Source organism: Cervus canadensis, chromosome 2 (genome assembly GCF_019320065.1).
Source record: "Cervus canadensis isolate Bull #8, Minnesota chromosome 2, ASM1932006v1, whole genome shotgun sequence".
Classification (NCBI taxonomy): domain Eukaryota; kingdom Metazoa; phylum Chordata; class Mammalia; order Artiodactyla; family Cervidae; genus Cervus; species Cervus canadensis.
Genome location: NC_057387.1, coordinates 25,014,284 through 25,023,238, shown reverse-complemented (window position 1 = coordinate 25,023,238; position 8,955 = coordinate 25,014,284). Strand labels below are relative to the sequence as shown.

Below are 8,955 nucleotides of genomic sequence, written 5' to 3'. Positions count from 1 at the left end.
ATTTATTTTTCTGGAATTGAGCTGCAGGAGTTGCTTGTATATTTTTGAGATTAATCCTTTGTCTGTTTCTTCATTTGCTATTATTTTCTCCCATTCTGAGGGCTGTCTTTTCACCTTGCTTATAGTTTCCTTTGTTGTGCAAAAGCTTTTAAGTTCATAGATCCCATTTGGTTAGTTGGCTTTTATTCCAAATATTCTGGGAGGTGTGAGCATAGAGGATCTGTGTGATTTATGTTCGGAGAGTGTTGCTATGTTCTCCTTAGGAGTTTTATAAGTGTTCTTGCGTTGACATTTAGATCTTTAATCCATTTTGAGTTTATTTTTGTGATGGTGTTAGGGAAAGTGTTCTAGTTCATTCTTTTGCAAGTGAGTGGACCAGTTTCCAGCACACTGTTAAGGGGTTGTCTTTTTCCATTGTATATCCTCTCCTTTGATCAAAGATAAGGTGTCCATAGGTTCGTGGATTTATCTCTGGGCTTTCTATTCTGTTCCATTCGTCTATATTTCTGTCTTTGTGCCAGTACCACACTGTCTTGATGACTGTGGCTTTGTAGTAGAGTCTGAAGTCAGGCAGGTTGATTCCTCCAGTTCCATTCTTCTTTTTCAAGATTACTTTGGCTATTCGAGGTTTTTTTTATTTCTTTACAAATTGTGAAATTCTTTGGTCTAGTTCTGTGAAAAATACCGTTGGTAGCTTGATAGGGGATTGCATTGAATGTATAGATTGCTTTGGTAGAATAGCCATTTTGACAATATTGATTCTTCCAATCCATGAACACGGTATGTTTCTCCATCTGTTTGTGTCCTCTTTGATTTCTTTCATCAGTGTTTTATAGTTTTCTATGTATAAGTCTTTTGTTTCTTTAGGTAGATATACTCCTAAGTATTTTATTCTTTTTGTTGCAATGGTGAATGGTATTGTTTCCTTAATTTCTCTTTCTGTTTTTTCATTGTTAGTATATAGGAATGCAAGGGATTTCTGTGTGTTAATTTTATATCCTGCAACTTTACTATATTCATTGATTAGCTCTAGTAATTTTCTGGAAGAATCTTTAGGGTTTTCTATGTAGAGGATCATGTCATCTGCAAACAGCAAGAGTTTCACTTCTTCTTTTCCTATCTGGATTCCTTTTACTTCTTTTTCTGCTCTGATTGCTGTGGCCAAAACTTCCAACACTATGTTGAACAGTAGTGGTGACAGTGGGCACCCTTGTCTTGTTCCTGATTTCAGGGGGAATGCTTTCAATTTTTTCACCATTGAGGTGATGCTTGATGTGGTTTTGTCATGCTATAGCTTTATTATGTTGAGGTATGTTCCTTCTATTCCTTGCTTTTTGGAGAGTTTTAATCATAAATGAGTGTTTGAATTTGTCAAAAAGGCTTTTTCTGCATCTATTGAGAAATTCATATGGTTTTGCTTTCAATTTGTTAATGTGGGTGTATTACATTGATTGATTTCGTATTGAAGAATCCTTGCATTCCGGATTAAACCCACTGGTCGTGGTGTATGATTTTTTTAATATGTGTTGGATTCTGTTTGCTAGAATTTTGTTAAGGATTTTTGCATCTATGTTCATCAGTGATATTGGCCTGTAGTTTTCTTTTTTTGTGGCATCTTTGTCTGGTTTTGGAATTAGGGTGATGGTGGCCTCATTGAATGAGTTTGGAAGCTTAACTTCATCTGCAATTTTGGAAGAGTTTGAGTAAGGTTAGGTGTTAGCTCTTCTCTAAATTTTTGGTAAGAATTCCAGCTGTGAAGGCCATCTGGTCCTGGGCTTTTGTTTGCTGGAAGATTTTTGATTACAGTTTCAATTTCCTTGCTTGTGATGGGTCTGTTAAGATCTTCTATTTCTTCCTGGTTCAGTTTTGGAAGGTTATACTTTTCTAAGAATTTGTCCATTTCATCCAAGTTGTCCATTTTTATTGGCATAGAGCTGCTGGTAGTAGTCTCTTATGATCCTTTGTATTTCAGTGTTGTCTGTTGTGATCTCTCCATTTTCATTTCTAATTTTGTTAATTTGGTTTTTCTCTCTTTGTTTCTTAATGAGTCTTGCTAATGGTTTGTCAATTTTGTTTATTTTTTTCAAAAAAACAGCTTTTAGCTTTGTTGATTTTTGCTATGGTCTCTTTAGTTTCTTTTGCATTTATTTCTGCCCTAATTTTTAAGATTTCTTTCCTTCTGCTAACCCTGGGGTTCTTCATTTCTTCCTTCTCTAATTGCTTTAGGTGTAGAGTTAGGTTATTTATTTGGCTTTTTTCTTGTTTCTTGATGTAAGCCTGTAATGCTATGAACCTTCCCCTTAGCACTGCTTTTACAGTGTCCCATAGGTTTTGGGTTGTTGTGTTTTCATTTTCATTCATTTCTATACATATTTTGATTTCTTTTTTGATTTCTTCTATGATTTGTTGGTTATTCAGAAGCGTGTTATTTAGCCTCCATGTGTTTGAATTTTTAACAATTTTTTTCCTGTAATTGAGATCTACTCTTACTGCACTGTGGTCAGAAAAGATGACTGGAATGATTTCAATTTTTTTGAATTTTCCAAGACTAGATTTATGGCCCAGGATGTGATCTATTCTGGAGAGGTTCATGTTGCACTTCGAGAAAAAAGGTGAAGTTGATTGTTTTGGGGAAAGTCCTATATATATCATTATGTCTAGCTGGTCCCATGTGTATTTAAGTTTTGTGTTTCCCTTGTAATTTTCTGTTTAGTTGAATCTATTCCATAGTTGTGAGTGGGTATTTAAAGTTCTCCACTAATTATTGTGTTACTATTAATTCTCTTTCATATCGTTAGTGGTTTGCGTACATATTGCGGTTGCTCCTATGTGGAGTGCATATATATTTATAATTGTTATATCTTCTTGGATTGATCCTTTGATCATTATGTAGTGTCCTTCTTTGTCTCTTTTCACATCCTTTATTTGAAAGTCTATTTATCTGATATGAGTATTGCGACTCCTGCTTTCTTTTGGTCTCCATTTGCATGAAATATTTTTTTCCAGCCCTTCACTTTTAGTCTGTATGTGTCTCTTGCTTTGAGGTGGGTCTCTTGTAGACAGCATATATAGGGGTCTTGTTTTTGTATCCATCAGCCAATCTTTGTCTTTTGGTTGGGGCATTCAACCCATTTACATTTAAGGTAATTATTGATAGGTGTGGTCCCGTTGCCATTTACTTTGTTGTTTTGGGTTCACGTTTATACAACCTTTCTGCATTTCCTGTCTAGAGAAGATCCTTTAGCATTTGTTGAAGAGCTGGTTTGGTGGTGCTGAATTCTCTCAGCTTTTGCTTATCTGTAAAGCTTTTGAGTTCTCCTTCATATCTGAATGAGATCCTTGCTGGATACAGTAATCTAGGTTGTAGGTTATTCTCTTTCATTACTTTCAGGACGTTCTGCCATTCCCTTCTGGCCTGGAGGGTTTCTATTGATAGATCAGCTGTTATCCTTATGGGAATCCCTTTGTGTGTTATTTGTTGTTTTTCCCTTGCTGCTTTTAATATTTGTTCTTTGTGTTTGATCTTTGTTAGTTTGATTAATATGTGTCTTGGGGTGTTCGCCTTGGGTTTATCCTGTTTGGAACTCTCTGGGTTTCTTGGACTTGGGTGGCTATTTCCTTACCCATTTTAGGGAAGTTTTCAGCTATTATCTCCTCGAGTATTTTCTCATGGCCTTTCTTTTTGTCTTCTTCTTCTGGGACTCCTATGATTCGAATGTTGGGGCGTTTCACAGTGTCCCAGAGGTCCCTGAGGTTGTCCTCATTTCTTTTGATCCTTTTTTCTTTTTTCCTCTCTGCTTCATTTATTTCCACCATTTTATCTTCTACCTCACTTATCCTATCTTCTGCCTCCGTTATTCTACTCTTGGTTCCCTCCAAAGTGTTTTTGATCTCATTCATTGCATTGTTCATTTTTAATTGACTCTTTTTTATTTCTTCTAGGTCTTTATTAAACAATTCTTGTATCTTTTCAATCTTTGTCTCCAGGCTATTTATCTGTAACTCCATTTTGTTTTCAAGATTTTGGATCATTTTTATTATCATTATTCTAAATTCTTTTTCAGGTAGATTCCCTATCTCCTCCTCTTTTGTTTGACTTGGTGGGCATTTTTCATGTTCCTTTACCTGTTGGGTATTTCTTTGCCTTTTCATCTTGTTTAGATTGCTGTGTCTGGAGTGGACTTTCTGTATTCTGGAGGTCTGTGGTTCCTTTTTATTGTGGAGGATTTACCCAGTGGGTGGGGTTGGACGTTTGGCTTGTCAAGGTTTCCTGGTTAGGGAAGCTTGCGTCAGTGTACTGGTGCGTGGAACTTGATTTCTTCTCTTTGGAGAGCAATGGAGTGCCCAGTAATGAGTTTTGAGTTGGGTCTATGTGTTAGGTGTGACCTTGGGTAGCCTGTATGTTGACATTCAGGGCTATGTTCCTGTGTTGCTGGAGAATTTGCGTGGTATGTCTTGCTCTAAAACTTATTGGCTCTTGGGTGGTGGTTGGTTTCAGTGTAGGTATGGAGGCTTTTGGACGGTCACTTATTACTTAAAGTTCCATGTAGTCAGGAGTTTTCTGGTGTTCTCAGGTTTTGGGCTTAAGTTTCCTGCCTCTGGATTTCAGTTTTATTCTTCCTGTAGTCTCAGGACTTCTCCAACTATACAGCACTGATAATAAAACTTCTAGGTTAATGGCGAAAAGATTCTCCCCCGTTAGGGACACCCAGAGAGGTTCACAGAGTTACATGAACAGGAGAAAAGGGAGGAGGGAGATAGAGATGAGTAGGAGGAGAAAAAGGGGGACTCAAGAGGAGAGAGACAGATCTACGCAGCTGTCTGTTCCCAGAGTGTTCTCGTATCTCAGACACCTACAAGGATTCACAGAATTGGATTGGGAAGAGAAGGGGAAAGGAGGAAATAGAGGTGTTCTGAGGTAGAAAACAGAGAGTCAAGATTGGGAGAGAATAATCTTCGGTTTAAAGATAGGGCTTCTCTTCTTTTTTTTTTTTTGTAAGGTTATAGTGTAGTGAAGATGAAAATGAAGAGTAGTAGAGGAGTACTAGAGGACTTTAAAAGAAATAAGAGAAAAAGAAAAATAGAAAATAGAAGAGAAAAAGGAAAGAAAAAAAAAGAGAAAAAAAAAGAAAAAAGAAAAAAAAAGAAAGAAAAAAAATTTTTTTTTCCCCTAATTAAAAAAAATCGTAAAAATCTATGAAAATGAAAGTTAAGGAGTAATGGGGGAGTAATAGGGAATTTTAAAGGAAAATAAAAAAGAAAAAATATAAAAAGAAAAAAAAATTTTTTTTTCTTTCCTTACTTAGAAAAAAAAAAAAAAGTAAAAATATGTCTAGGAATTTCTCTGGAGCTGTTGCGGTCAGTGTGGGATCGGCTCAGTTTCAGATAGCTCCTCGTTCCAGCTTACACTTCTCGATATCTACAGGGCCCTTCTGGTGAAGTCGGTGTTTTCTACAGGGATTTTAATCTGTTGCACCAGTCCCTTCTGAAGCGGTTCCCTTTGTTTATTTGGCTTCTGTTTGCCGGTCTCTTCAGAGCCTCATTTCCGCCCTGACACAGGCGGGCGGAGGTGGACTCTTATTCAGGTAGCTAGTTCCGTTGCGCTGCTGGGAGGGGCTGACGCTGCGGGGATGGGCTGGCGCTGCGGGGCGGGGCTGACGCTGCGGGGAGGGGCTGGCCCTGCGGGGGCGGGCTGGCGCTGCCGGGAGGGGCTGACGCTGCTTTCTCCGTCTGCGCTGCTCAGGCTCCCGGCTGTTCTATATGGAGCGCGCCCCGCGCTGCGCTAGGTTCCAGCCCTCGGGTGTTACACAAAAGCGCGGAAGGAAAAGCTGCGCCTGCTCTCTGTGCCTTCCCCGTCAGAGCGGTCCAGGCAGCGAGGGGCTTGATGGGCGCACTATCCCCAGGTGTGGCGCACTCACTCCCTTCCGCGGACCCAGTCTCAGTTTCCGCTGGCGCCAGTCGGGTGCGTGCGCCTTCTGCCCTCCGCGTCCCCAGCCCCAGTCCCCGCCCGCGCCGGTCGGGTGCCTGCGCCCTGTGTCCCTCCGCGACCTTCCCCTCCCCCCTGCCTCCTGCCTCCGGCGGGGCTGGGCCGGTCCGCAGCCTGCGAGCTCTTCTCGGGATTTTCTCCGTCCCTTTGTTCTGCGAACGGCCGGCAGTGTGTTCCGGCCGGTTAATTTTCTCTCTCTCTTTTGGTCTCCCACAGTTCAAGTTGGCACCTCACAGAAGCTCCCTCTGATTGTCCTCAGGGCACTCAGGCCCGGACCCTAGCCCAAGCAAGGCCGCCTAAGACTCCCTTCCCGGGACGGGTCTCCGTCCCTAGCTCTTTTGTCTCACTTTTTATCTTTTATATTTTGTCCTACCTCCTTTCGAAGACAATGGTCTGCTTTTCTGGGCGCCTGATGACCTCAGCTAGCGATCAGAAGTTGTTTTGTGAAGTTTGCTCTGCATTCAGTTATTCTTTTGATGAATTTGTAGGAGAGAAAGTGATCTCCCCGTCCTACTCCTCCGCCATCTTGGCTCCTTCCTAGGCCTCTCTTTTGAAGGCATTGTAACCTGGCCAAAAAAAAAAAAAACCCATGACAGTATGACTTAAATTCTCCTTCAAATATTTAGAGCACCTGAACGATGAAAGAAGGAACAAGGAAGCACAGAAGAGGGAGGAAGAGTTCAAAGAAACAACAGCCAGATGGGGACCATGATGTGTTTAAACTGAAGAGAGAGAAACCTCATGCTATAACTGTTCACAGATGATGACAAATTGGGTAAATGCCTTTGTGGTCCCTGCTAAGCTAAAGACATGCTGAAAACAGACCCTGGATATGTGAGTCAGCTTATAGGCTTAACTTCCCCGCAAAGAGACCCAAAATACAGTGGCTCAAAAAGGCAGAAGTTTAATTCCTGTTGGGAGGTTCACAGATGGGCTGAATGTCTAGAGCAGACAGCGCTGCTGCCGAAGGTGATCTAGATATACAGGCACTGGGCAGCTCTCCCATCCTCAGAGGGAGCCCCCATCTCTGGTTTAAGGGGGCCGTTGCAGCTGCTGTTCTCTCCCAAACAGTAGGAAGTGGGGAGTGGTGCACAAGCCCTTTTCTCTATAAAGAATATAGCACGGATGTTGCTCACATCACTCCCATTCACATTCCAGTAGCAGGAAACTAGTCATATGTCTCTCCTAGCTTCAAGGGAGGCTGGGAAATATGGTTGCTTCCTGGATGACCTTTTGCTCAGATAAATCTTGGCATTTTATGATGAAGAAGAAGAGGAAGAAGGAGGAGAGGAAGAAAGAGAAGGAGGAGGGAAGAATAAATATTGGAGTTTTTGCAGAATTTGGAACTGGAGGGTAGATATGAGAGCATGGAGTGTGTGTTAAGTAGCTTCAGTCATATCTGACTCTGCGACCACATGGACTGTAGCCCATCAGGCTACTCTGTCCATGGGATTTTCCAGGCAAGAATACTGGAGGGGGGTTGTCATACCCTCATCCAGGGGATCTTCCCGACCCAGGGATCAAACCCTGGGTCTCTTATGTCTCTTATGTCTCTTGCATTGGCAGGTGGGTTCTTTACCACTAGTTCCACCTGGAAAGTCCATTAGATCACAGCACCAAGGTGTAAAACTAGTCAGAGAAGAATTGACGATGAGTGTCTTCCAGCTTAAACATCCTTTGGGGTCACCTGCCTGGGATCCTCGGACTAGATCATGTCCCCTGTTTACCATGTGACACCACAATGGGATTTTCCTTTCAGAGGTCTGACTACACATGCAGTTGATTATTTGTCCAATGACCATCTTCTCTGCTAGAATGGAAACTCCATGAGGACAGAAACCACATCTGTCTTATTCAATGCTACATCTTCAGTGCTATCATAGAGCTTGGTACTAGTGGGGCCCAATAAATGTTTGTTGAATGAAGGGGTAACAAAGAGAGACTTAGACTCTTCTCTCAAGACCGTCACAACCTAACTGGATAAGTGGGGGTACAGACACACATGCAGTTACTATACTGGGCAAGTCTTATATTAGTGGAATTCGGAAACTGACATGAGAATACAAAGAAAATAGCCTCCAAATGAGAATATGGCAGCTGTTGTTGAATGCCACAGAGCTGAAATCCAGGTTCCACTCCTCAACCAAACAATGGAGAAATCAGATTGCATCCAATGGGACTGCCAACCTTGACCTGTGACTAGAAATTATGCTTCAGATAAACGGTTTACTATCTCAGGCCCCCAACCACACTAAATACACATTCTTTAAAGACTCAACTGTGAACATCACATTTCTATGGTAATTTCTCTGATTCACCCTACCCTACCCTACCCTGTTCAGACAGCCCAGATTCCTTCCTCCCTGTATCCCCTATTGTTTCCTGTATTCAGTCTGTCACAGCACCTGCCGCCCTTTAGAGCACTTACAGTGCAGATGTCTCTAAGACTCCCCTCAATGAAAGCTCCCTGAGGTCAGGGGCTGAGTTTATATATCCATATTTCCTAGAATATCACATAGGGTTTGGTATTCCGAAGATATTCAACAAATACTGAATGATGGAAGTCAGTCCATGGCTAGGAATATACTTCCAGAGCAAGGAACCTGTACTCATTAAAATACCGATACTTCCCTGGTGGTCCAGTGGTTAAGACACTGCACTTGCAATGCAGGAAGCCCAGGTTCGATCCCTGGTCAGGAAACTAAGTACTCATGCCACAACTATTGAGCCTGCATGCTGCAATGAAGACCCAGTGCAGCCAAAAATAATAATTAGAAAATACTGCATTTATAGTCATTTCTTTACAGGTGAGCAGGATCATGGCAGGTAGCAGTGGGCCCTGACTCTTGGTTAGAGAGAAGGGGATTCTTAATTGGGAGCAGTGGGACTTTCTGATGATTTTCAGTGTCTCAGCATCATTGGCTCAGGGACAATGAGTGGGAAATGCCACAAGTACCAAAGGTTCAGGA

At 41.7% G+C, this 8,955-nt stretch overlaps 1 non-coding gene across 1 annotated transcript; it reads left to right on the top strand.

Moving 5' to 3' along the window:
• The first annotated feature begins 8,614 nt into the window (after positions 1-8,614).
• TRNAA-UGC lies at positions 8,615-8,687 on the top strand. The gene has a single exon. It is a non-coding gene; the product is annotated as a tRNA-Ala (tRNA).
• Positions 8,688-8,955: the final 268 nt, after the last annotated feature.